We start from the raw sequence: 26,348 nt of genomic DNA on the forward strand, positions 1-26,348 counted from the left end.
ACACAGACACGATCTCTGTAAAGATTGCTGACCTGGAGATTTGTATTTTTATGTGGTTTTTAGAGAAGAGTCATCAGTTGGCCAGTAAATGGAGAGCAATCAAAATTTCTGAACTCTAAAAACAAGAAAAAAAATTGAAACCAGAAAAACAATTTTAGGGGCGCCTGGGTGGCTCAGTGGATTAAAGCCTCTGCTTTCAGCTCAGGATATGGTCCCAGGGTCCTGGGGCTCTCTGCTCAGAGGGGAGCCTGCTTCCTCCTCCTCTCTCTCTGCATGCCTCTCTGCCTACTTGTGATCTCTGTATGTCAGATAAATAAATAAAATCTTTAAAAAAATTTTTAATCGGGAACCACAGAGGTCAGGAAGAGTGGCACATTTTCAAGCACTGATCGGAAAGAACTGTCGACCCAGAATACCGTACCCAGAGAAAACATCCCTTAGGAATGAAGGGAAACAATGTTCCAGACCCAGTAAAACTAAGATAATTGGTATCAGCAGAACTACCCTAAAACAAGAGCTCTGGTTAAGTTCTCCACCAGACAGAAAATGATAAAAGAAGGACCGTTGGACATCAAGAAGAGCAAAAAAAAAATTGTTTTAAAGCAAGAAACATACTAAATACAGTAAATTTTCCTTATCTAGAGCTTTCTAAGTTATGTTTAACACTTCACAGCAAAAGGCATAGCACTGATGTGGTTCCAATGATTGTGAGAGAAACTTAAATTTGTATTTAAATGTTGCAAACGAGGAAGGTAGAGTGGCAAGAAGGGGGAAGGGTCAGTACAGCACATGAACCGGCAAAATGCTCGTGAGAACCCTGTGTAGGGCAAATCCGTATGATGGAATCCTGGAGCAGCCACCAGAAACCTCTGCAAAGAGAGACAGCCCAAAAGATTGCAGATAAGTGAATATGGGATAATAAAAGATGGACATGTGGTCCATAAAAAGGCAAAAAAAAAAAGAAAAGAAAAGAAAAAGAAAAAGAAAAGAACAAAAAGTGAAAACCACAGAAACAGCCAGAAAGGAAAAAACATAAAACCAATAATTACGTTAAAAATAATCTCAGCACCCATGAAAGGATGGATATTAATAGGGTTCATTAGAAAATATGCCCCACCTCTACGCTGCTACAAGAAACTCACTTCAGACAGAACAACAGGGGCCCCTGGGTGGCTCAGGGTCATGGGATCAGCCTTGCACTGGGCTCCATGCCCAGCTTGGAGTCTGCCGGAGATTCTCTTTCCCTCTGTCCCTCCCCCTCTAAAAATAAATCTTTAAAAAAGATAACTGAGCAGGGAGGTTGAAACAATGAGGGTGAACAAAGATATGTTATGCAAACAACTGAAAGGCAGCCGGAGTTACTATACTAACATCAGTAAAGTAAACCTCAGAACAAAGATCATTAACAGAGACAGAAGGACCATTATAAAATGGTAAGAAGTGTCCCTCCATCAAGATGGCAGAGCAATTGTGACACTTGTGCACCACACTACAGAGCTTCCAGTCTTCCAGAACGTGTAACAACATAGAACACATCCTGTGTAGGGGTGCCTGAGTGGCTCAGCGGGTTGAAGCCTCTGATCAGATCATGATCCCAAGGTCATGGGATGGAGCCCCGCATCAGGCTCCCTGCTGAAGTGGAGAGCCTGCTTCCCTCTGCCTACTTGTGATCTCTGTCTGTCAAATAAATAAATAAGATATTTTAAAAAAAAGAACACATTCTGCACCATAAATCAAACCTCTACACACAAAAAATTACTTTCTTCTACAGTTTTACTGAGATGTAACTGACAGACAGCACTGTGTAAGTTTAACACGTACCAGCATAATAACTTGACTTTACATATATCGCAAAATGGTTATCGCAATGAGTTAACATCCATCATCTCATACAGATCCGAAATAGAAAGAAAGAGAAGAAAAAATGTTTTTCTCCTTGTGATGAGAACTCAGGATTTACACTCAACAACTTTCTGAGTTAACTGCAGACAAGATGTTGAACATTACATCCCCAGTGCTTATCTGTCTGGAACTGGTAGTTTTTCCCTTTTGACCACATTCATCAAATTCCCTCACCCCCTGCCTCTGGAACCATAGTCTGATCCTTTTTCCCAGCTAGTGTCTTGGGTGCTTTTTTAGGCTTTGTGGGTTTTTTTTTTTTCTTTTTTGTTTTGTTTTGTTTTGTCTTGTTTTTTTTTTTAAGATTTTATTTATTTATTTGACAGACAGAGATCACAAGTAGGCAGAGAGGCAGGCGGAGAGAGAGGAGGAAGCAAGTAGGCTCCTGCTCAATGCCAGGACCCTGAGACCTGACCTGAGCCGGAGGCAGAGGCTTTAACCCACTGAGCCACCCAGGTGCCCCTTGTTTTGTTTTTTTAAGCAGGAGGCACTTTTTTGTAAGTGTCCAGCTTATTTTTTCATTTATAGGATGCAGATAACTCCTGATTTGCCTGATTCACAAGGTTATTGTCAAAGTCAAATGAGATTTTTTAAATGCACTAAATTCATGCTGCATGCATGTAAAAGCTGCTTTTGTTATTTTATCTTATGCATGTGTCAGACTTTAGGATGAGTCATTTGCCGAACTATTAACTGTAGCTTTTTAAAATGGATCTTTTTATCCCCATTTAGCCACATCTTTCTTTAAATAATGCAATTACTGAACAGGTAAAGTATTCTTGGTTTCAGAGGTAGAGGTCAGTGAATATAATCAGTTGAATATAACAGACAGAGCTCATCACCCGGTTACCCCAGGCCCCCACCCAACAACTCTCAATTTGTTTCCTAGAGTTAAGAGTCTTTATGGTTTTTCTCCCTCTCTGGTTTCATCTTGTTTTATTTTTCCCTCCCTTCCTTTATGATCCTCTGTTTTGTTTCTTAAATTCCACAAATCAGTGGAATATGATATGTCATATGATAACTGTCTTTCTCTGATTGACTTATTTCATTCAGTATAAAACCCTCCAGTTCCAACCATGTCCTTGCAAATGAAAAAGTTTCATTTTTTGAGGGCTTTGTAGTGTATACACACATACACACACACACACACACAAGATGGGGTGATTTTCTTTTTATTACACATATAATTAATGTCATATAGTATTTGTCTTTCTCTGCCTGACTTATTTAACACAATGTCTTTAAGGTCCATCCATGTGGTCAAAAATGGCAGGATGTCCTTATTTGTTACGGCTGAATGGTGTTCCTGTGTGTGTGTGTGTGTGTGTGTGTGTACCACACCCTCTTTACCCACGCTTCCGGGGGAACACTTGGGCTGTTGCCAGGTCTGGATACCGTCCAGGGCGCTGCAGTGAACAGAGGGCCGCAGATACCTCTTCGACAACATGCTTTCGGCTCCCTCAGATACATTCCCAGAAGTGTGCTTGCTGGATCATGTGGTAGTTTTATTTCCAGGGTTTTGAGGCGCCCCCATACCGGTGTCCACAGTGGCGCCAACAGCGGGAACCAGGGTCCCTTTCCCGCACACTCCCCAGCACTTGTTATTTCTTGTCTCTTGATACCAGCCACTCCGACGGCGTGAGACAAGCCCTCACCGCGGGTTTGACTTGCCTGATCCCGGTGGCTAGTGATACTGAGCATCTTTTCACGCGCCTCTTAGCCAGTCCTGTGTCTCCTTTGGGAGAATGTCCACTCGAGTTCTTTGCTGCTCTTTCATCGGATTATCTGAGGCTTTCTGCCATCCGTTTTGTGAGCTGCTTACGTACTTTGGATGTTAACCCTTATCAGATATATCGTAGGCAAAAACATTTACCCGCGAGGAAGCGGGAAAGAACGGAAGCCACAGCCCCTAGAGCTCCTTGAAGACCCGTGGGGCGGGGGGGGGGTCAGTCACCGGCGGTCCCCACCGTGGCCGTCGCGGGGCCCAGCGCGGCGGGGGCGGATGCGGCCGCGGGTTCGGCTCGGAGACGCGCGGAGGCCGAGGCGGGGACCGCGCCGCTGGCCGTGCGCTCTCGGAGCCCGTGGTCCCCGCAGACGCTTCCGGCCCTCGGAAGGGGCTCTACCTGCCGCAACCCCGGCTCCGGACCCGGGACTCCCGCCCGCCGCTCCCGCGCCCCGGGATCTCCCCCCGCCCTGCCTCCGCGCCGTCGGAGCTCACCAGACCGCGCACCGGCGCGCGCCCGCCCTCGGGCACCTGCTCGCCCCCAGCGCCTCCGCTCTGCTCCCCGCCGCACGCGCCGCGCTCCCGGTGCCGCTTCCCCGGGAGCCCGCCCGGGGCCCACGTCCTCCGCCGCTCGACCCACCTACCGCGGGGTCGCTAGGCCTCCCGCGGCCAAACCCGCCGGTTTCCAGAACCCCGCGGGCGCCTCCTGGTTCCCCCAGTCCCTGAAGGTTTCGAATTTCCTCGCACACTCGGCGGGACCGGGTTCAGGGGAAAGTAGGCAGCGGCCTGGGCTGAGGGGAGGGCCGGGCAGAGGGGAGGGGAGGAGGGTGCGCAGGAGCAGGAGGGAGGACTGGAAGGAGCGGCCTGGGAGCCACCAAGTCTCCGTCCCCGGCGTGAGCCTGACTTGACCCAAGGCGTTTTCATCACGATTCACTCGATTATAGTTTTCAGCGCTTTGATCCTAGACGAGAGAACCGGCCAAAGGACTAGGGCTGGACAAATAGCCGGCCACTTGCACTTTTGCGGGGGAGGGGTTGGAGTCGTCCAAGTTTGGGTTTCTAACTGAGAGACCCAAATAGCTTTTAAAAAAAAAATATTTTATTCATTTATTTTACAGAGAGAGAGAGAGACAGCGAGAGCAGGAACACAAGCAAGGGGAGTGGGAGATGGAGAAGCAGCTTCCCGTGGAGCAGGGAGTCTGATGGGGGGGTCCATCCCAGGACCCTGGGATCATGACCTGAGCCTGGGATCACGACTGAGCCACCCAGGCCCCCAAGAGAGACCCAAATAGCTTGATCTGACCCCAGGCATTTTGGTAAAGTCTTCTGGCGCCCATTTGAATTCATCCAGAGAAAACTTGGGGGGTCTTTGGTGTGACCACAAAGTCACCTAAACTATCGCTCTGGGGTTGGACCTGGATTTTGGAAGTTGACAGCACTCTAATTCCACACGATCGCCCGCTTTAATGTCCTTTCTAACACCTCACACACTATTTACTTAAACGCCTACAGAAAACACACATAATAGAAAATACGTGAAATGACTACATTATCTCCCTCCAAAAGATGTATCCTAGAGCAAATAATCAGCCACAGGGCGCAGGGCCAGTCCGCAGCCAAGCCGATTTCTGAAGGCGGTCACCTTTTCCCCGGAGGACGGGGATCTGGAAATGAGGACGCGGGATCTGGAAATGAGAACACCCCAGCCAGGTGGAGGGTGACACTCACCAACTGGAAACAAATTTCATTTCCTCCTGAAGACACTTTGAGCCAACAGGAAACAACTCCCCAGATAGCAGCAGTTTTGAGGCCACAGACTTTGGAATTTCTGAAAAGGTGCAGTTATAGCCATGCCGGGTGGCTCAGTGGGTTAAGTGTCCGACTCTTGATTTCGACTCAGGCCATGACCCAGGTCATGATCTCAGGGTCATGAGATCGAGCTCCACTCCTCCCCCTGCTCTCTCTCTCTCTCCAAAAAAAAAAAAAAAAAAAGTGCTATTAGGGACTGAATTATATTTGGACAAATTATATTTGTCCCCCCCACAAATACATATGTCAATGTCCCAGACCCTATTGCGACTGTATTTGAAGTCAGGCCTTTAGGGGGGTAGTGAAGGTTAAATGAGGCCCTACAGGTGGGGACCTCCTCATAAGAAGAGGAAGAGACACCAGACTGTGCACACAAAGGAAAGGCCGTGTGAGGCCACAGCGCGCCGGGAGAAGGCAGCTGCCTGCAAGCCAGGTAGAAAGGCTTCATCAGAAACTCACCCTGCCCGCATCTCTTTTCCACTGCGACAGAAAAAATTTTTCCTACCTCTTCATATGAGCGCCTTCATTTGGCATTAACTGAGGTCTGCAGGCCATGGTGCAAACGCCTTGAGTGAAGAAATACAGGAAAATTAGTATTATGGAATATCGGTTGAGAACGCATTGATCCGTATTTATTTCTTTCGCGTTCGGAAGGCCCCTGATTAGTTCCCTGACAATCCTTCCTCCCACGTCCAGCGTCCTGTGGCTCCTTCACCCGCAAGGACTCGGGCCCCCCACCCATTGTGGGACTGAGATGCTGGTGGCGCTCGCTCTCCACGCAGGTCCTGGGGGTCCTGATGGAGCCCTCGGTGTGGTCATGCTACCTTCCTTTTGTCTTCGGCCCAGAAAACAAATCGAACGAAAGAAAACGGAGGTGGGGCAAGGCTGTTCTTCGCTGTCTCTCCCCCTCTTTCCTAACAGTCTGCCACGGGAAGCAAGGGGAGTCGCTCATTCACGGGCACAGCCTTGCTCTGGCGCAAGAGATGCTGTTCTAGGACTGGTTCTCCTCCTCCCTCTTCCTTTTGTCTTCTGTCCCCGTCGCTGTAGGTGATACGGAGGTTCACAGCAAGAGATGAAGGAGAGTTCAAGGCATGCTGTTCGGTTATGTTTTTTCATTCCGTATGTGCAGGAATGGAGCAAGGAAAAGTGAGGAGTGCTAAATCAGTGTGTTTCGAAGAATGGCTTTGAATGATGTTAGGAAAAAGTAAGGGGGAAAAAAGCAATTAAAGCTGGAGGTGCCGGGGATCGAACCCGGGGCCTCATACATGCAAAGCATGCGCTCTACCACTGAGCTACACCCCCTCTGAAACGACTTTTTGCTAAGGCTTATCTGGAGATAAGGTTGTTTTCTGAGGCCCCTGCTCTCCCTGAGCATAATAGTCTCAGAGCTCAGTAACATCAGCAGCTGCCCTGGGCAGGAGATCTTCAGGAACTAGAGAAAGGGACTGATTCTTCAGAGTGTAGAGCTTCAAGTGGAAGGTTGGAAACATGTCAGATAATAACCCAAAAGTTTCCACTGTGGCTTTAAAATGTGGTTACAGTTTCCTTCCTTCTCCCATTCCTAGCAAGGAATCAATCAAGTCCCAATTTTCAGCTCTTTTGATCACCTGAGACACAAGACCACTGAAATTCAGCTTCTTCTTGCCTAGAGTGTGTCATAGTAGCTGTTGTTTGCTCCATCAGAACGTTAGAGACCGGATTTGATGGAAAGACGCTATGACCCTGGAAGGACACCCTTCGCAGTGCATTCAGCGTTTTGCGTAAAGGGTCGTTTCACTCTGAATCTTGGCACGCAGGCAATGTAGGAGACCCTGACAACAGACACAAGAATTACCTGTTCTTCCTAACAAATAATTTTTTAATTTTTCTAAGATTTTATTTATTTATGTAGTTGACCGAGAGAGACAGAGAGACAGCAAGAGAGGGAACAGAAGCAGCGGGGAGTGGGAGCGGGATAAGCAGGCTTCCCACCGAGCAGGGAGCCGGATGGGGGGCAGGTAACCCCAGAATCCTAGGATCGCCTGAGCCATCCAGGCGCCCCCTAACAAATAATTACAAAAAAGAAGTTGAAGAAAACTATGAGGTATTTGTCCCTGAGTTTTCATGATTTTACTGTCCGTTCACTTTGATTTTTCTGGGTTCTAAGCTCCCTTGTGAATGTTGAACAGAATAATTCTTACTGCAATGCTTATTTTCATTCTTTCCTGAATACCAAAGCAGAAACAACTTAACATGTGCAAATTCTAGAGGGGGTGAGAAGCAGAAAGGACTTTCCTGTCCACAAGAAAACCCAGAATGTTTTCAGAACCTTTTCAAAGCTCAGTGATGCTCAAGAGTGTTCCTGATTCCAGCAGTTTCGTAACAGTGGACTCAAGATATAAGCCCAGATCTTCTGACTGCAGAATTGCCCTCGCATATACAACAGCCACATGCATCCCCACACCTCATTCCTCCGACGGCAGAGTGCCTGGCTCCTTCTCTGGTTTTCAGCAGCCCCCCCCCTTGTTGTGATTAAAAACCACACACACACACACACACACACACACTCCATCAAAACAGAAGTGAATCCTAGGTGGAACCGCATGTACCATATTGGAACTTCTTGGGTTTTAAAACTTTAAATGAAGTTACTCACTGAGTCAGTTAACATCTCACGGCAAAGCTCGGTGAACAGAGACCAAGCGAGAGGGACGACACGGCCGGATGGGCCTTGCAGAGAGCGGTGGAAGCTGTCGGTACAGACCCGCGGTTGGAACGGGGGCGCAACTATGAAGGAGGGACCCCGACGCCAAAGCAAAACCGATGCCGAGACCCGGGACCGAACCCGGCACCCGCGGACCTTCGGTCCAGCGCGCTCCCGGCCGCGCTCCCCGGCGCGGTCCGCCCCGCACCTGCAGGCCCCGGCCCCGCCGCCCGATCCTGTTCGGTCCCCGCCCGCCGCCGCCTCGGCCGAAGCCACGCGCGGGAAGACCGCGGACGAACAGCGCAGGCGGCGGGTCGGGGGACGCGGCCGGTCCGGAAGGTGCTTTCCGCGGGGCGCCCTGGGCCGCCGCACCCCGCAGCCCGCTCCGGCGCGGACTCGGCGCGGAACAACCCGCGGGTCTCCCGTGGCTCTGCGGGATGGCGCCGCCGGGAGCGGAGGACGCGCGGACCCCAGGGCGCGGCGACGCGCTCCTTGCCCCGGGCTGAGAACGTCGGCGGGGCCGCCCGCCTCCACCCCTGCGCTCCCGGGTCTGGCCCGCGCGGGGCCCCGGGCGCTGGGGTGCGGGCGTCGGGGACACCCCCCGGACGGCGCGGTGCAGAGCGTGCGGGGACTCGGGGGGCGTGCGGGGACTTGGGGTGTGGGGACCCCGCCGAGGAGAGGACGCACCGGCGCGAGCCACACCGTCCCTACAGACGGGCCCCCGGAGGCGCGAGCCGGTCTCTCCCACGGCGGGCGGGCACGGTCCGCGGCCTCCGCCCCGCTCCCTCCCTCCGCAGCCGCAGCCGCACCCCGCGGAGCCGCGCCGGCAGCGCGGGAGGACGGTCCGCCCGGGGACACGGGCGCAGCCCCAGACACCGCTCCGCGTCTTACTCCTGCAGAAGCACCAGGAAGGGCGCCTGGTGGCTCGGTCGGTGGTTAAGCGCCTGCCTTGGGCTCAGGTCGTGACTGCAGGGTCCTCGGTGGGAGCCCCGCGCGGGCGCCCTCTCCGCGGGGTTTCTGCTCCCCGCGCGCACGCTGCTCGCTCCCACACCGGCTTTAAAACGAGTCGGTGAGTCTCAGTAACGACTCACCGGAAGGTCACCGCATGGAACTGTCCCCTGCGCCTTCACATCGCTCTCCTTTCCTGTTTCCTCCTCTTGGGAAGTTTGTCAGGCGGGCTCCTTCAGAAAGTAAGATGAAAATAAGTAAGTCAACAAATCTTTATTTTAAAAAAGATTTTATTTATTTATTTATTTACTTATTTGACAGAGAGATCACAAGCAGGCAGAGAGAGAGGGAAGCAGGTTCCCCGCCGAGCAGAGAGCCTGATGCCCTGGATCCCAGGACTCTGGGATCATGACCTGAGCCTAAGTCAGACGCTTAGCCCACTGAGCCACCCAGGCGCCCTGATAAATAAATCTTTAAAAGTGGGGGGGGGGGCGGGGGGCGCCGGGGTGGCTCAGTGGTTTAAGCCTCTGCCTTGGCTCGGGTCAGGATCCCAGAGTCCTGGTTCTGAGCCCTGCATCGGGCTCCCTGCTCAGTGGGGAGCCTGCTTGTCTCTCTCTCCTCCCTCCTTGTGCTCCCTCTTGCTGTCTCTCTCTCAAATAAATAAATCTTTTTAAAAAGAAAGGCCAATGAGCCACACTCTGAGAAGATATGTCAACACTCTAAATTACACCAGACTCTTATTTGGGATATGTGAAGAACTACAAAACTCCAAGAAAAGATTAAAATCTCAAACAGAGCAAATGAACACACATATCGGGAAAGGGCACAGCCCAGATAACCACTAAGTGGTGTAAAAGGTGCTCAACATCCTTTTGCTAAGAGGGAAATTCGGGTTTAAAACCACTGCTTTATCACCTTACACCAGTTAGAATGGCTAAAATTAACAAAACAGGAAACAATATGTGTTGGAGGGGATGTGGAGAAAGGGGAACCCTCTTACACTGTTGGTGGGAATGCAAGTTGGTGCAGCCTCTTTGGAGAACAGTGTGGAGATTCCTCAAGAAATTAAAAATAGAGCTTCCCTACGACCCTGCAATTGCACTCCTGGGTATTTACCCCAAAGATACAGATGTCGTGAAAAGAAGGGCCATCTGTACCCCAATGTTTATAGCAGCAATGGCCACGGTCGCCAAACTATGGAAAGAACCAAGATGCCCTTCAACGGACGAATGGATAAGGAAGATGTGGTCCATATACACTATGGAGTATTATGCCTCCATCAGAAAGGATGAATACCCAACTTTTGTAGCAACATGGACGGGATTGGAAGAGATTATGCTGAGTGAAATAAGTCAAGCAGAGAGAGTCAATTATCATATGGTTTCACTTATTTGTGGAGCATAACAAATAGCATGGAGGACAAGGGGCGTTAGAGAGGAGAAGGGAATTTGGGTAAATTGGAAGGGGAGGTGAACCATGAGAGACTATGGACTCTGAAAAACAATCTGAGGGGATTGAAGTGGCGGGGGGGTGGGAGGTTGGGGTACCAGGTGGTGGGTATTACAGAGGGCACGGATTGCATGGAGCACTGGGTGTGGTGAAAAAATAATGAATACTGTTTTTCTGAAAATAAATAAATTGAAAAAATTAAAAAAAAAATAAAACCACTGCTTTGTACTTCTCACCAGCATCACCGGCAACTGGGGACAGACAGGGTGACATCCGGCTGGCGGTGCGGCCACCGGGACTCTTGCTCACTGCTGATAGACTGCGAACGCACCGCGATGGGAGATCGTTTGGAAATGTTCAAGATTTTATTTCCAAGTGATCTCTCACCCGACGTGGGGCTCAAACTCACAGCCGCAAGGCGGAGAGCTGCAGGCTCCATCGTGTGTGCCGGACAGCCGCCCTGCAACTACTGACCAGAACTAAACAGACCTATAACCTCGGCCCTGAGCCTCCACACTTACACCTGAGAGAAATGCAGGAGTGTTTCCCTTGTGAAGGGGAGTAGGGCGCACCACCCCAAAGTGATGAGGGAAGAGAAGGCTGGCTGAGGGCAAAGCAAAAGCTGGCACCTTACACCCTCCCCCCCCACCTCGGTGACATGTGTGACATTCCACCAGGAAACTCCCAACTACCTTCATGTTTAGAAGGAAAAACAGCCTTGACTAGACAATAACCAGGCCTCCACCATCCTGACAGTCTTCTTCTTCTTTTTTTTTTCAATTTATTTATTTTCAGAAAAACATTATTCATTATTTTTTCAACACACCCAGTGCTCCATGCAAGCCGTGCCCTCTATAACCTGACAGTCTTCTTGACCGTGACAGCCCTTCTGAACACCCCCTTCGTCCTCACCTACCCAAGTCCTGGGAATACATCAGCCACTCCGCAGGATATCAGGGCAGCAGTCCCCGTGCTCTAATAAACCAGCATTTTGCACCAAAGATGTCTCAAGAATTCTTTCTTGGTCATCGGCTCCAGACCTCACCCCACCGAACCTCACCTAGGTTCTAGAACTTCATCAAAAGTACGCCACTTGCATGGAGCACTGGGTGTGGTGAAAAAATAATGAATACTGTTTTTCTGAAAATAAATAAATTGGAAAAAAAAAGTACGCCACTTTGAGGTACTGATCATCTTGTATTAAAGGTATCTGAGCAACAGCTAGTGCAAGGACAGTCTGATCTTCTTTGGTGTAAGTCTCTGACAGGAAGGCACCCTTCACGGTGGGTGGCACCCTCAGCACAGAGCCAAGGGACAGGACAGAGAAAGGCATATAAATAAGCCTTGTTGCTTCTTCCCCATTTACTGCCCCAAGCCCAAACCCCTTTGTCTTGTAAATTCTTCACAAATGTATGGTTTCATTGTCTTAAACTCAAGTGAGTTCCTGTTATCTGAGTCTCTATTATTTCAAAGCACAGGAAGAACTACTCTATGATGGTAGATGTCAGACAGTGAGCTTCCAAGGAAGCTCCTGGAGCTGGATCCTGGATCTTTCCCTGGGGGTGTTGGTTACCTGGTGCAGGAACCTGTCCCAACCACCCAGCTCGGTAGTTAAGGCTTAAGCATTTTACTTTAAGCCTCAGTTTAAATAACAAGAAAAGCCCAGAAAGAAGGAAGTCCTTGAAAACCTCCCCACCCCCCACCCAGAGCGCGGCCTCTTCGTTACCGCATTTCAAACCGTGGTCTCCACACTGTTGGGGGAAAACCGGTTTTGTCCATCTGTGAGCCTGGGAAACTCTTACGATCCGACAGTGTAGGGACTCTGGACTCCTCTGGTTAAATAAGGTAGAAACAGTTTCAGAGGTTTTCAGAATTTCAGGAACGGTTTTCTCTGGAGGTAGGAAATGGCAACCAGGAGTGACCCCCTTCGGGTGAATTTTAAGGAAACCCTGAGTTTCTCTGGACAGGTTCTCAAATCCCTGTGTCTAGTCAAGGCTTTTTGGACTTTAGCCCAAATTTGGTAGGAGGTAAATTTGGATGTGAGGTTCTGGATGATCTTCTCCAAAAGTATTTTCTCTGTTTTCCAGATTCTTCCTCCCCAGCGCAGGAAACAACGTTCATCTACCGAGGGTCCGTCCCCGCCAGGCCAAGCCTCCGCCTGTGCAGGGCAGAGCTGAACTGGGAGCCTAGGGAAGGAGGGAAACTAGAAAGCGATGTGGGAAATGTCGGTGCAGAGATTGAAGTGTGCGGTGAGTCCTAGGGGTCCTAGGGGTGCGCTGGGCTGCAGGGAGGTCTTTGGGGGCACACAGCGGGGCGCCTGGTGCAGGGAGGAAGGAGGGGAGGAGGGCAAAGAAAAGCATCCTCATAAGGCACAGAATCTGCGGGCAGGAGAGGCTGGCCAAGGTGCGCGCCCATCTCTCCCTGGCTTCCTGCAGGGGTGAGGCCAGAGGGGCGCTCCTCTTCTCTCCAGGGAGGCAGACTGGTCCCATCAGGGGGTCTGGCCCATTTTGTCCTGGGCTGTGGTGGCTTCACAGCCTCATGATTCTCGGTCACCAGAGGGTGGGGACAGGTGGGGCGCTCCGGGCACGTGTGGTATGTGAGCTCCCGGGGCAGAGTGGGGGTGCAGTGTGGAAAATCCCCACTTTCCTTGGCTTCTCTGTGTGGAGAGAAGCCTGCTTTTCTGCTGTCTGGATGCTTAGTACCTTGACCGCTTCTTTGGTGACTGAAGTAAGACTCGACTGGCGGTGTTAAGATGCTTGCCCTAAAAAATAAATAAATTAAAAAAAATGCTTGCCCTGTGCCCCGTGGACTTCTGTTGACGCGTGGTGACACCAGACCCCGAAACTCTGCCAAGAATTCTGATCGGGAGGCAGGAGGGAAGGTGTGCCTGGAGAATCAGTGCGTTGAGGTTGAAAAGACTTATGGTGCGGGGGAGGAGAAGCGCTCCTTCTTTACAGGGAAGCAGAGAGATGCGCCGCCCCCCAGCCTAATCGTGGCACCTGTGGTCAGTGTCCACCAGTGTCCACTGAAATGGTGGTCACCACTTCAGCCCAGAAGCACCTGTACAACACCCAGGAAGGACATTTCTCTCCACCAGATTTCAGCGGAGGTGACGGCTGTCTTATCTTCACTTGTCATATCCGGCAGTGTGGCCCCAGAGCTGAGGGTAGTTCAGGGAAAGCTTCGGAGCCTCTGCAGGCTGGGTCAGAAAGGGACAGAAGAATCATAACGCCATGAGCGAATGTGAGAGCGTACCCGGATGCAGAATCCGACGGCCTGTCCATGAGGCCGCACAGGCCCACATTCCCAGATGCTTTTGGATTCGGCACAACAGGAAACTGTGCGGAAACTGAACTGCTTGCTACTGTTGGAGGCAGTGAGGCTCTCGTGGGAGGCCCGGAGCCCAGCAAGGAGGAGGCCATGGCAGCTGTGGGGAAGGTCAGAGGCCCATCCTGGCAGCATCCGAGAGGAGGAGGACCCCACCAGGCAGGCCCAAGAGGGCGGCACCACAACCCGAACCCCCTGAGCTGGTGAGGAGGAAAACCCCCCAAATCCTGCTTGCAAGAAGGGTCCACCCCACGTAATGCGTTTCCCCCCCCCACCGCAAACAGCTGTCAATGAAAGGCAGAACCCGAGCCCCAGGGAGCCAACCTTGTCTCCCGCTAGCTGTGCTCTTGTCATTGGGAGAGGGTCCTTTCCCTCCCGACTTCCTGTTCGCGCTCATGACCCTGCTGTGTCTGTCTGAATTCTCTACGCGCTCATGGCCCTAGTAAAGAGCAGAATGAACAACGAACTTCAGGGAACGAGCAAAACTACCTCTTGTGCCCCAGAGAGGCCAGGAAAGAACAGCCGCAGCCAGGACAAGTCAAGCTGGACGAGAGCTATTTGGGGCAGCAGCAGAGGTGAGAAGGGAAAGCAAAACTGGAGGTGCTGGGGATCGAACCCAGGGCCTCATGCATGCTAAGCATGCGCTCTACCACTGAGCTACACCCCCCACTTCTGCTGGGCTCTGGAGGACCTTGAACCACCCTCTCCTGACCACAGTTGTCTTGGTCTCAGGACTAAGTCATCAAAGCAGAACCACTAGACATTCGGTTCCGTTATTTCTAAACTCCCTACACTTCATCCTTTCTGCGGCTCGGCTACTGCAGGAGAAAGGACGTCAGCGGTAGGAAAAGGCGGCTTCCTCATTTGCGGTCAGCTCAGGGCCAGCCCGCCTCGGGGAGGCTTCTTGACCCATGTCCCACGTACCGCCCGGAGCGCAGGCCAGCCCACGGCCGCGTGCATCTCGGGACAACATCCTCTCGCAGCTTTTCTGAGTATTACCTTTAGCATTCTTTTAACTCTTGGATATATTAATGTTTTACATGATCAAAAAAATTTACACCGACCCAAGAGTGTGTGTGTACAAATACTCAAAAACTGAACACAAACAGAAACAAACCAAACGGAACATAACCACATTGAAAGAAAGAACAGATCCAGGTAAACGTTTCACACAGTGTTTGTCTTCATGGTGAAGACGGGGGAAAGGCAAACACCTTGACCCTACGGAGTGGGGTTTTATTTTGTTTTGTTTTGTTTGTAGTGTTTAGGGGTGTGACAATTCTGATATTTTGTGTGACTGTTTTCATTTGTGTGTATGTGAGTGAATTTATTTTTGTGTGATTGGAAAAATGAATACATATTTGGTGTTGGAAATCGAGACCCTCTCTGTTAGAGAAGGAAGGAAGGAAGGAATAGGCTGGTTGGCTCAGGGTGGGAATTCGAGGCGTCAGTGTGGAATCATACACATATAAAGCTGCCACCTTCCCCTAGATTTGTCTGCTAACAGGACCTAGAAGAAATTATACCAACGCTACCCAATATCTTGACTTGTAAATACCATGCCCCACTAAAAGGAACCAGAGATACTTTTAGAAATCACTGACTCTAGGACTGGAACTCACATCGCTGCTGTGTCTGTGGCCTGCTGATGGGGGCCCACACGCTCGTGGCCGAGCGCGCTCATACAGACTGGGCGAAGAGCAGAATGAACAACGAACTTCAGGGAACGAGCAAAACTACCTCTTGTGCCCCAGAGAGGTCAAGAAAGAACAGCCGCAGCCAGAACAAGTCAAGCTGGACGAGAGCTATTTGGGGCAGCAGCAGAGGTGAGAAGGGAAAGCAAAACTGGAGGTGCTGGGGATCGAACCCAGGGCCTCATGCATGCTAAGCATGCGCTCTACCACTGAGCTACACCCCCCACTTCTGCTGGGCCCTGGAGGACCCTGGACCACCCTCTCCTGACCACAGTTGTCTGGAGTTTCCCTGGGGATGAACAAGATGGACCTAAAGCATCTTTCTGTGCTAGAATGTCGGTGCTTAAAAATGATGCGGACAGTTCGGAAGGACCCAGAAGCCAACCTGAAGGGCCTCTTCTCACTGGTCAAACTGGACATGCTTTGAGCATGAATAATGACATGTGATTATAACCCCTGGATACTTAAATAAATATGGAGGAAGGGAAAACTTCCTTGTGGCGGCATGTGTAATAGTAGAAGTAAAAATAAGTTAGAAAATCACCCCTTGGCAGCCATCAGAACAATGATAGATTCAGGCAAAATTGATAAATCAGTGCTAAAAACACAGGTAAAATTTTGATGAGGATCAGGATTTTATACAGTCTCAGAGTTTTTCCTTATAAGTTACTTATTAATTACACGGAGGAATGGCATCCCATGCCCTCTGGTGTAATGGAGGGAAACACCATTTCTGCGATATTCCTCCCAAATATTCACACCCTCAGTCTAATCACAACATAAATTGGAGAACATTCTACAAAATCACAGACACGCGCTGTTCAGAAACATGTCGATCTCATGAAAAAATGAGAAGCCTGAGGAGTGCCTGGGTGGCTCAGCAGGTTGAGCCTCTGCCCTCAGCTCAGGTCATGATCTCCAAGTCTGGGGTCCTGGGATCAAGCTCCTCATCAGGCTCTCTGCTCAATGGGGAGCCTGCTTCCTCCTCTCTCTGCCTGCCTCTCTGCCTACTTGTGATCTCTCTCTGTCAAATAAATAAATTAAATCTAAAACAAACAAACAAACTAGAAGCTTGAGAAACCATTCTAGATTAAAAAAGACTAAAGAGTAACTAAATTCATACGTGCGCTGGAATGGACCCTAGTTTGGGACAGAAATTTCTATAAACGATTTTGTTAGTAAAATTCAAGTTATTGTAGACTATATACTAGATAATATTATTTTACCAGTGTTAAATTTTCTGAATTTGAAATCTGTGCCGTGGTAAGGAAATGTCCTTGCTCTTAAGAAATACGCTGCCATGTATAATAAAAAGATAATGGTGGAAATCTGCAATAAAAAGATTGTGAACAAAAAGATATAATGTCCGGAAATGGTTCTCAAATAGTATAGAAAAATAATGATGTCTCTAGGTAGGTAGGTATGTAAGTAGATGATACATTGATTTGTTGGTTGAGGGAGAGGGGTGACCTTTGTCCTGACCTTGGGACAGTATGTGCTTCTCAGGTGGTTCCCTCCCTATTTAAAATATTGCTAAGCAGAGACAAAGATGCAGTCTTGCCTATTTATAGTAGTAGAATTTAGCAGGTGTGTTGCTCTGTTTCCCTTTCACACGAAGGACATCGGAAAGAGACTGAATTTCTTTCTCAGAGCTGGGAAGCAGAGGGGGCTCCCGTGGTGGGGGAGAAACAGCAATGATGGGAGCTCATGCACTCCTCCTCTCTATGCTCCATGACGATGACGGGGGCAGGTAGCTTTGGACTGAAGCCCTAACAGCCCTTGAGTGAGGTCTTCAGGGCACTAGGAATTTGGAGGAACGCCTGGAAAATGCAGAGCAGAAGTACGGACAAGGCGCAATAGAGGGAGTAACGGCTCTTTCCCCGCAGTGGGATGTCTTAGACTTCAAGGAACTCGTTGGCTTCTTGTCTGGACAGCTCATAATTGCCATTGTGACACCTACCAAAAATTTTTTTTTTCCTTTTTTGCCATTTCTTCACAGTAGCATGTTTGATGTTAACGGACATTTCTGGGTATACGTTTCAGAAAAGGTATGATCCAAGAAGGGAGCGATGAAAGGAAAGGAAACTGTAGAGCACGAATTAGCCGTTCGCACATGCAGACTATCTGGGCGATTTAAGGCAGTTTTTTTGTGTTTGTTTTAACATTTGGCAGAGTCAGGCCTCAACAGCTGTCATTCTGTGGCAGCAGCACCCCCCCCATCACCTAGTGTCCTCTGCTGTTGTTGGCCCAACATTTTGGTGATAGAGAAGGAGGTGAGTAGAAAAGTCAGACAGAAGACTTGATTCCTCCTCCCAAAAACTTCACGAGAAAGAAAGGAAACTACAGACCTCTTCTTTTCCTTCTTCCCTTCTCCGTTTTTCCTTCTCTCAATTGTAGTGGAAAATAGAGGCCGACATGACAGGTTTTTGGTGTGGTGCCCACTTGCTGTTTCGAGTTTAGGGAATCCTAGGCTGAACAAAGGCTCCCAAGATAGCAGGTGTCAGGCGCTGGCCCCTGTGTCCCTTACACGGAAGGAATGTCCTTGCAGGTGTGCTAACAGTTGGGGTCTTGAAGTGGGGCCCTCGCTTTGGATAGTGCGGTGGGTCCACTGTTTGTACAGGCGTCCTCCCAAGAGAGATGCAGAGGGAGGTCTCCCACGCGCAGGGGAGGGGACAGTGTGACCCTGGGGCTGAGGCAGGCGGGGGGCCCCCGGCCGCCGGGGGTCAATGCGCTGCACCTGCGGCAGGAAAGCAAGAGACCGCGTGAACTCTGGTCTGCTGCCGCCCTGAGTGGCTCTGACGCTCCTGGGGTCTAAACAGGGTAGAGTCAAAACGATCGTCTTGGGTCAGTCAAGCAGGTGCTTTTCCAGTGAGCAGGCAACGAGTGAGCAAGGGAAGCAAGAAAGGAGGGTGGTGCCCTCGGCATCCTTTAAGGACCAGGCAGCAGCGGCTGCAGTGCCTGGGTGAGCCCAGGCCCCACACCTGCGGAGCACGTGCTCTCCCACTGGGCTACACCAGCTCTCTGCTGGCAAGGACGGCCTCCCTGCATTCGCCCCCCCCCCCCGCCCCATCCCTGTCCCGAGGGCTTGTGCTCATCTGCAGCAGGTGGACAGAGTGACTCCTTCCGGACCAAGAGCCCCGGAGCTGTGGGGGAGACTGATCCTTCAGCAAACGAAGCCTGAAAGGGAGCACACAATATTGAAAACATTCGTGGGAAATCGGGCCGGCCTTTCCAGGGGACAGCTCTTGTTGCTTTTGCTGTTGGCTCCACAGGAACGTTAAGGGCAAGAGTCTGATGGGAAGCCCCAGGGAAGCAGTAGGGTCAGCGACTCTGAACCGGAGGCTCCTCTGAGCTCTCACAGCCTGGAGCAGCTGAGGAGGGTCGGGGATCTTCCAGGACAATCGCGCCTGCGGCGAGAACCAACGGCAGATTCAGGGATGGAAAGAAACGTGCAATTCTGAAAGGAAGTTAGTGGGTAGCTAGACGCGGGGCGGGGAGAGCTGCCTCCCCACCGGTCTCCAGAGCCGGAAAGAGAGGGAGACTGGAGGAAGAGATCCTGCGGTTCTCCCCAGCAGAAAAGCAGAAAAGAGAGGCTTGTTCTCATCACCGTTGCGGGGGATGGAGAGGGCACGGAGAGGAGGAGATGGGGGTGGTTTGGGGCGTGTCACATTCAACATATCCATCGATAGGGTCCGCCCCGATGCAGCACAGTGAGCCCCACCCAACGCCCAGACCGCAGTGCTTGGGCGTGGGCATAACCGCGAGGCACAGGTGTCCTAGAGAGTGAGGACTGCAAGTGTACAGGAACTCATTTATTGATGGCCCTGGAAACCGAAGCCCAAGAACTCTTCTTCCCAGGCCGGTCTCGACCCCTAGGACTCACACTGGTTAGCACCATGGCCTAGAAACTTCCGTGGAACACCCCAAAGACTCATTTCCAGGTGCCAGTCTCCTAGTAGGTGTTCTCTCTTCTTTATTCATCTTATGTCTTTGCCGTATTAGTAAGTACATCATTGAGTCTCTTAAACTTCATAGGACCTTATGCACTTGGCAGAGTGTCTCTCTTGGTCGGCTCAAGGGCCGGTGGCATCGATAGGAGGAGCCAGACGGGCCGGTTCTCTCTGGGATCCAGTGCTAGGGCAATGGTGTCCACAGAGGTCTGCGAGCTCTTGCGTGTGCTTGTGTGTGTGAGTGTGTGAGTGTGTAAGTGTTGGGGAGATGGGGAATGTTATCTAGGCTGTTGGATGTGTGAAAACACAGCTGTGAGACTTGCCCGTGTCATCGCGTAATTAACCCCTAAATTGCTCCTGCAGAAACCTAGATACCAGTTCCATTACTAGAAGCTCCTCACAAAAAGGTGCATATCGGAAGTTGGTACAGTCTTGATTTCAAAACTTGCACGTTTTTATTAAAAATAAAAAGGAACTTCATATCAAATTCAATTGTGTGTGTTGATTCGGAAAATAGTAATAAATACTATATTACCATGGAGAGAGGTCAGTCACTAGGACACAGAAGTGACCCAACCGTAGAAGGACATTTTTGCAATTACTTTTCCTACGTTTCCAATCGGAAACAGGAAAAAGTGAAACTACAGACGCATCAGATGCAGCGTCCTGAGCCGCACCGGCACCGGCACCCGAACCGGCACCCGCACCGGCACCCGCACCCGGACCGGCACCCGCACCGGCACCCGCACCGGCACCCTCACCGGTGCTTCTCGGAGGCTCGGGGCGAAGAGCGGCGCAGGCCGCAGGGTCTGGAGCCGAGGGTCTGGGCCGGGCCGGCGCCCGCTCTGCCCCCGGCTCCCAGGGCGGCCTACCCGCGTCCGCCCGCCCCGGCGAGAGCCTCTGCGCGGGGAGCACCAGCTCGGCGCCCCCTACGGCCGCAGCGAGGCGCATGCTCGGGCGGGAGCGGGACGAGCCGGCCGGACGCGGTCCCGGAGCCGGAGCAGACGCCCCCGGCGGAGCGACCGCGGCCGGAGAGCCCCGGCCTAGGACCAGGGTTCGCGGCTCCCGCCGCCCGTCCTTGCCGTCCCTCGCGGCTCCACGAACGATCGTGCAACACGCGGCCAACGCGACAGCCCCGCGCGCCCCCCGTCCCCGCGCAGCCCCTCGGCGTGGCCCAGCCCGAGGCTCGCGGACGCCGCAGCTCCGAGACCGGCCGCCGGGAGCAAAAGTGGAGGTGCCGGGGATTGAACCCGGGGCCTCGTGCATGCTAAGCACGCGCTCTACCACTGAGCTACACCCCCGCGCGGGAGCCGTTGCGCCCAGAGTCTAGTAAAGGGGCGCGCGGGCACTTCGGCGGGTCCCACCCGGGGCTGCCCCCGGCCCCGACTTCCTCCCGCGCTGTCTGAAGCCTCCGGTGCAGCGGCGCGTCCCCGTCGCCGACAGAAGAGAGACCACGTCCCCGAGCGGAGCCCGGGGGTATCCGGATCTCTCCGCTCGGTGGGCGCCTCTCCGCTCACCCCCGCCCCTCAACTTCCCCCCAAGCCGGGCACCAGGTTTCTCTCGGGCCTCCCTGCTCTCCTTTCCCGCTTCCCGGGCTGCGGGAAGGCCACGGGCACCGGGCGGGACACGGACAGAATGCGCGCTCCGCCGAGCCCCGGAGCAAGGCGCGCGAGGACCGGCGCGGACCCCGCCCCCGGGCCGGGTTCCCACACCTGTCACCACACCTGTCACCACACCTGTCACCCACACCTGTCACCCACACCCGTCACCCACACCTGTCATACCTGTCACCACACCTGTCACCACACATGTCACCCACACCTGTCACCACACCTGTCACACCTGTCACCCACACCTGTCACCCACACCTGTCACACCTGTCACCCACACCTGTCACCACACCTGTCACCCACACCTGTCACACCTGTCACCCACACCTGCGTGGGACTGCGGGGCACTCGCGCGCCGTGCCCTCCCCGCAGCCCCAGCTCGCTGCAGCAGGCACGGACAAGCCGCCCACTTAGGCCAAAGACAGAATAGCCTAATATGGTTCCCCAGGGCTTGGCCAGTGAGAGCCAGTGAGGAATACGTGAACCAAATACCCAGCTAAGACCTTAGAAAGTGAACAACAAAAGTAACCAGAGGAACCAAAATAAACCAATAGAATGAAAGGCCGCTAGAGACAAACGCAGAAAAGAATGAGTTTTAAGAAGTGGAACTAGTATTCACAGACCTGTACCCCTGGGGATAAAAATATATGTCTATAAAAAATAAAAATAAATAAATAAATAAATAAATAAAAGAAGTGGAACTAGTAAAACAAAAAACAAAAAACTAGGCATCTGAAAAGGCAACAAAATAGACAAACCTCTAGCTAACCTAATTAGGGGGGACAATACTGCAAATACATAACATTGAACTGACTGGAGAACGTAACTATCAAAACAAAAGAGCTTTTTAGAAAATCCTAAGAAACATCATAGCTCTACTAAAATGATTTGAAAACTTAGAGGAAGTGGATTTTGTAAATACAGTTTATCCAAACTGGTCCTTGTAGAGACAGAAGTAACGGACCATTGCTTTAGAAAAAGAGAAAATAGTTGAATAGGCACGCCCCCGACAATGGTTCCAGACAAAAATACTTTCACAAGCTAATTCTACCAAACTAAAATATCAGAAAATCATGATGCTACTTAGATTATTCAAGGCAGAGAAAAAGAAGAAAAACTTCCTATTCATCACATACAGTGAGTATAACACTGATCACAAACTTTTTCAGTTTGCACCAAGAATTAAAACTACAGGCCTATTTCACATAATCCGGGACGTCCGACTGGGGGTTATTCCAGAAATGCAGAGATTGCTTGTTATTAAGAAAGACAGCACCAAAGATTCTCTTCTCCACCGAGCTACTCAGGGTCCCCTACTCTCCTTTCCAAGAGGCCCCCGACTTCTGGACTTCCATTTAATCTCTGCATGGTTCAGTTTTAGCAAAAATCCTTAACTGGGTTGGATTAGTTGGGTTAGATTCCCCCATTCTCCATATCTTATCACCCTGAATATCTACCTGGGCTCCTCATCCTCTGCCCCCACCCCCAGATGATGTAGGATCACCTTGGCCGGCTTCCAGCAAGAATCCTCTGACCTCCACATAGCCAGAACCCACCCTTCTGCCTGATGCTCCTTCTTAATAATTATCTCCCCACCAATGGACCCTCACCCCACTCTCGGCTATAAATTCCCACTTTTCAAATACTATATTTGGAATTGGACCCAGTTACATATTGAAGTTCCTTTCCCCTATTACAGTATTCCTGAACGAAATCTGTTTTTCCTGCTTTAGCTCCTATCCAGCTCTGGCTTATCTTTAACAACATGAATATAGACCATCAACCATCATGTTGATAGAGAAAAGGAGAAAAAACATACATGATCACCTCTACAGATTCTAAAAAACATTTAACAAAAAACAACATAATTTGCTATTGTAATGGGTTGAATGGTGTCCTCCAAAAATTCACATCCACTTGGCTTCATTGATGTAACCTTATTTAAAGGTCCCTATTTAGAAATACATGACCTTATTTAGAAATAGGGTCTTTGTAACCTTGTTTAGAAATAGAGTGACCTTATCTGCTTTTCCCTCTTCTACTCTCATGCTTCTGTTCCCTCTCTTGCTCTGTCTCTCTGTCAAAAAATAAATAAAATCTTAAAAACAATAAAAATAAAAGCATGGGCTTTGCATTCAGAAAAAAGAAAAATTAGAGGGGTACCTGAGGGGTTCCGTTGTTGAGAGTCTGACTCAGCTCAGCTCAGGTCCTGATCCAGGGTCATGAGTTCAAGCCTTGTGTTGGGCTCCATGCTGGGCGTTGAGCCTACTTCAAAAAATTGGAAAATGTTAATGATTTATTAGAGGGGAAATCAACATCTGAAAAAAGGTCAATAGGGATATTGAAGCCTATCCTAAAATTAGACCTTTTGAAGCTGAAGAAAATATCCTAGACACCTGTTCTCGGTGTCAGAAAAACCGTGTCTCCATGTGATTTTGAGAATCCAGAAGGATATAATCACAAACAACAGTCTACTAGGACAGTTACTGGCCCCCTCAAAACGGTCATGCACAGCAAATGACTTGGGTGTTCCCAACATGGCCATTTGGTGGCGCCCACAACATTCTCCAGACCCGCTCCTAAGGGCAAGGACAAGTTCTTCCAGACTTTTCAGTTCTGAGGAAAAGTTTACCCAGGAAGTTGTTTGGTGGCTGAGTCTTTTCTATCCCAGTTTAACATAATCCCTCCCCACCGAAACAAAACTAAAACTCTGATAAAATTCTTAAGATTCTCCCACTGAAACATACAACTGAGAAACATACAAAAACTGAGAAAGCAGCCAAATTAAATTTATGGTTTTTTAAACCAACATTTTCAACTTTTCAGAAGAGCTTTTTTTATCCTAAAACTCTACTTTTAGACCCAGTGAAAGAGAAACTGAAGCATGTTAAGAGTTTATTTGAGCAAAAACTGATTCAGATCAGCTAGTGTCATGCTGTCCCCCACCCCCAAGGCTGGGGGACAGGCTAGACGCAAAACCCGCAGAGGCAAAGAAGGGTAGTTATTCGAGTGTCTAGAATGCCTCATTGGCTGTGACTGGTTGTCCTTGTTTCTGTTTCCCAACCTCGAACATTTACAGGCTTCCTTAATAATCTGCTTATACCGGCATTAGAGCCCCCTCTGTCTACCGGCCTCCGTGTTTAATTGATTTACGAGTCCTAACATAATACGAGCTATGCCCCCAAATCCTCACAAACCCTTGCCATGGAACATCGTTAGAGGACTCTATGAATTTCAGACCGATTTCCTCCTCTGACAGATTCTACCCTGTTACTGAGGGAGTTCAGGACATGCTACTCCAAAAGATGGCACTTAGGCATATTAAACATTTCCAGCTGAAGGAATCTGAGGAAACAGCAAAAGCAGAAAGGTCACTCTGACCTCCCCTACTGCCCTACTTCCCTGAAACAGGTGGTAAAAGGGGACCTGTGAGAGATGCCCTCCCTGTAATGCAAAGGAGCATCCTTACTTTCAAAGACAAAGGGATGTCAAGAAGATTCCTAACAAAGGAACCTTGCTGAATTCCCCCAATTTACTATAATCGCTTCATACTCGCTAACCAATTTATTTTTTGCAGTTACCTCATACTGCTTAACCTCTCATATTCCTCAATTTATCATTTTTTACAGTTTATTTGTATTTATAATAATTTAGTTTATAACTTATTTTATTTTTACAATTTATTTCAATTTACAATTTATTTATTTACAATTTATTGCAATTGACCTCTTGCCCCTTAACCTATCACAGCGTCCCCTGACTGCCCACACTGCATCCAACCAGGCATAAAACACCCAGGTCTGTTTCTCTGGGGCTCCATTCCTGGGGAAGGCTCTCATGTCATGGTGTCATGCAGAACTTCTATTAAATAAATGTCTATTGCTTTGTCCTGTTAATCTGTCTCAGTCATTTTAATGTTAGACTCAGCCAGGGACCCTGGGAGGGTGGAGGGAATCTTTTTCCTCCCCTACAAAACCTTCGGATTTTGCGATTATTGTCACCATCTAATGGCAAGTATACAGTCCTGTGTCCAGCAAGTACAAGATCTCTTTCCAAAAGAGACACTACCAGACACACACATACATAAGTCAGGAAACTGGGTATATTAGGAAAGACAGCCGGTGAGGTTAACCTTAGAACTATGTTGGAAAGTTCTGGTTAAACACAAATATCCCCTTAAACTCTGGAGTGTCCACTCGGTGTCATGCTTACCTGCGGGTAACATGTGCTTAGGGCCTGGGGCCTCCCGGCCATGTGTCCTCCTACGGATATGGAGTCCACACTCGATTTTCCCAGGCCTCCAGAATTCTCCACGGAAACAGCCCCATCATCCCTCCTTCCAGGGCGTGCACAGGCCTCTTTCCCAAGCCATCCTTGTGAGGGCAGCCCGTGCCATTCGCATGCATGCTCCCAGGCCACGCAGCAGGCCCTGGACTGGCTCTTCGCCAAGGGTGTGTGTGAAGCTTGGGAGTGTGTCTTGGGATGTTCACACAGGCCGGTGTGAAGCCTGTGGGATGGAGTCAGGAGTGGTAAGGAAAGGGAACAGGGCTCTGTCTTTATTTTCTGATTCCTCCCCCTAATTTATGTTTCAAAATGAGCCAAGCAGGTGCTTCTTCAAGTCGGGTAAGAAGGATCTAATTTATTTAACACAATAAGGAACTTTCATCTCCATCCAGAGCCTACTGCATGCTTTAAAAGTTCCTGTGATTCAGTCAGGAACAGACGGTCAAGAACCGCCCCAGACGCCCAACAGCAGAGGGAGGGGGTGGGGAAGGACGCGGAGAGGGGAAGGGGCGCAGGCCCGGGAGTGGGGAGGCGGGAGGGAGGGCTCCGGGGCAGAAGGCCAGGCCCGCTGAGGACAATGTCCCGTACCCGGCTCCCCTGCTTCTGCTTTTCCCTTTTCCCTTTTCGAGCTCCTTGTTCTTCGGTAGCTGCGAGAGGGACCCCCGGGGACGCGCTGCTTAACTGGGTGCGGCGTGTTCTCGGGGCTGGGGCTCCGGAGGGAGCAGGTGCCCGCAGACCTGGCACGGGGCGAGCAGGTGCCCGCAGACCTGGCACGGGGCGAGCAGGTGCCCGCAGACCTGGCAGCCGGGGGCTGCCCGGGCCCGGACCGAGCCGCGCGCCCTCTCCTCGTTTTCCGTGCGCCTTCGAAGAACTGCAGGGGAACGAAAGGAGAGAATAAGCGAGCAGCAGACAAATGATGAGGCGACCGGGGTGGGTGGGGCAAAAATTGCAGCAGAAACAGCGATCTCAAAAG

The 26,348-nt window shown here is 50.6% G+C and overlaps 4 non-coding genes across 4 annotated transcripts; all 4 read right to left on the reverse strand.

Annotated features, from left to right (window-relative positions):
• Positions 1 to 6,660: 6,660 nt before the first annotated feature.
• On the reverse strand, positions 6,661 to 6,732 carry TRNAA-UGC. The gene has a single exon. It is a non-coding gene; the product is annotated as a tRNA-Ala (tRNA).
• A 7,700-nt stretch (positions 6,733 to 14,432) lies between these two features.
• On the reverse strand, positions 14,433 to 14,504 carry TRNAA-AGC. Its single transcript has one exon. It is a non-coding gene; the product is annotated as a tRNA-Ala (tRNA).
• Positions 14,505 to 15,683: 1,179 nt separating this feature from the next.
• Positions 15,684 to 15,755, reverse strand: TRNAA-AGC. Its single transcript has one exon. It is a non-coding gene; the product is annotated as a tRNA-Ala (tRNA).
• A 4,955-nt stretch (positions 15,756 to 20,710) lies between these two features.
• Positions 20,711 to 20,782, reverse strand: TRNAA-AGC. Its single transcript has one exon. It is a non-coding gene; the product is annotated as a tRNA-Ala (tRNA).
• Between the last annotated feature and the right edge of the window lie 5,566 nt (positions 20,783 to 26,348).

This window comes from Neovison vison, chromosome 1, assembly GCF_020171115.1.
Source record: "Neovison vison isolate M4711 chromosome 1, ASM_NN_V1, whole genome shotgun sequence".
NCBI lineage: Eukaryota > Metazoa > Chordata > Mammalia > Carnivora > Mustelidae > Neogale > Neogale vison.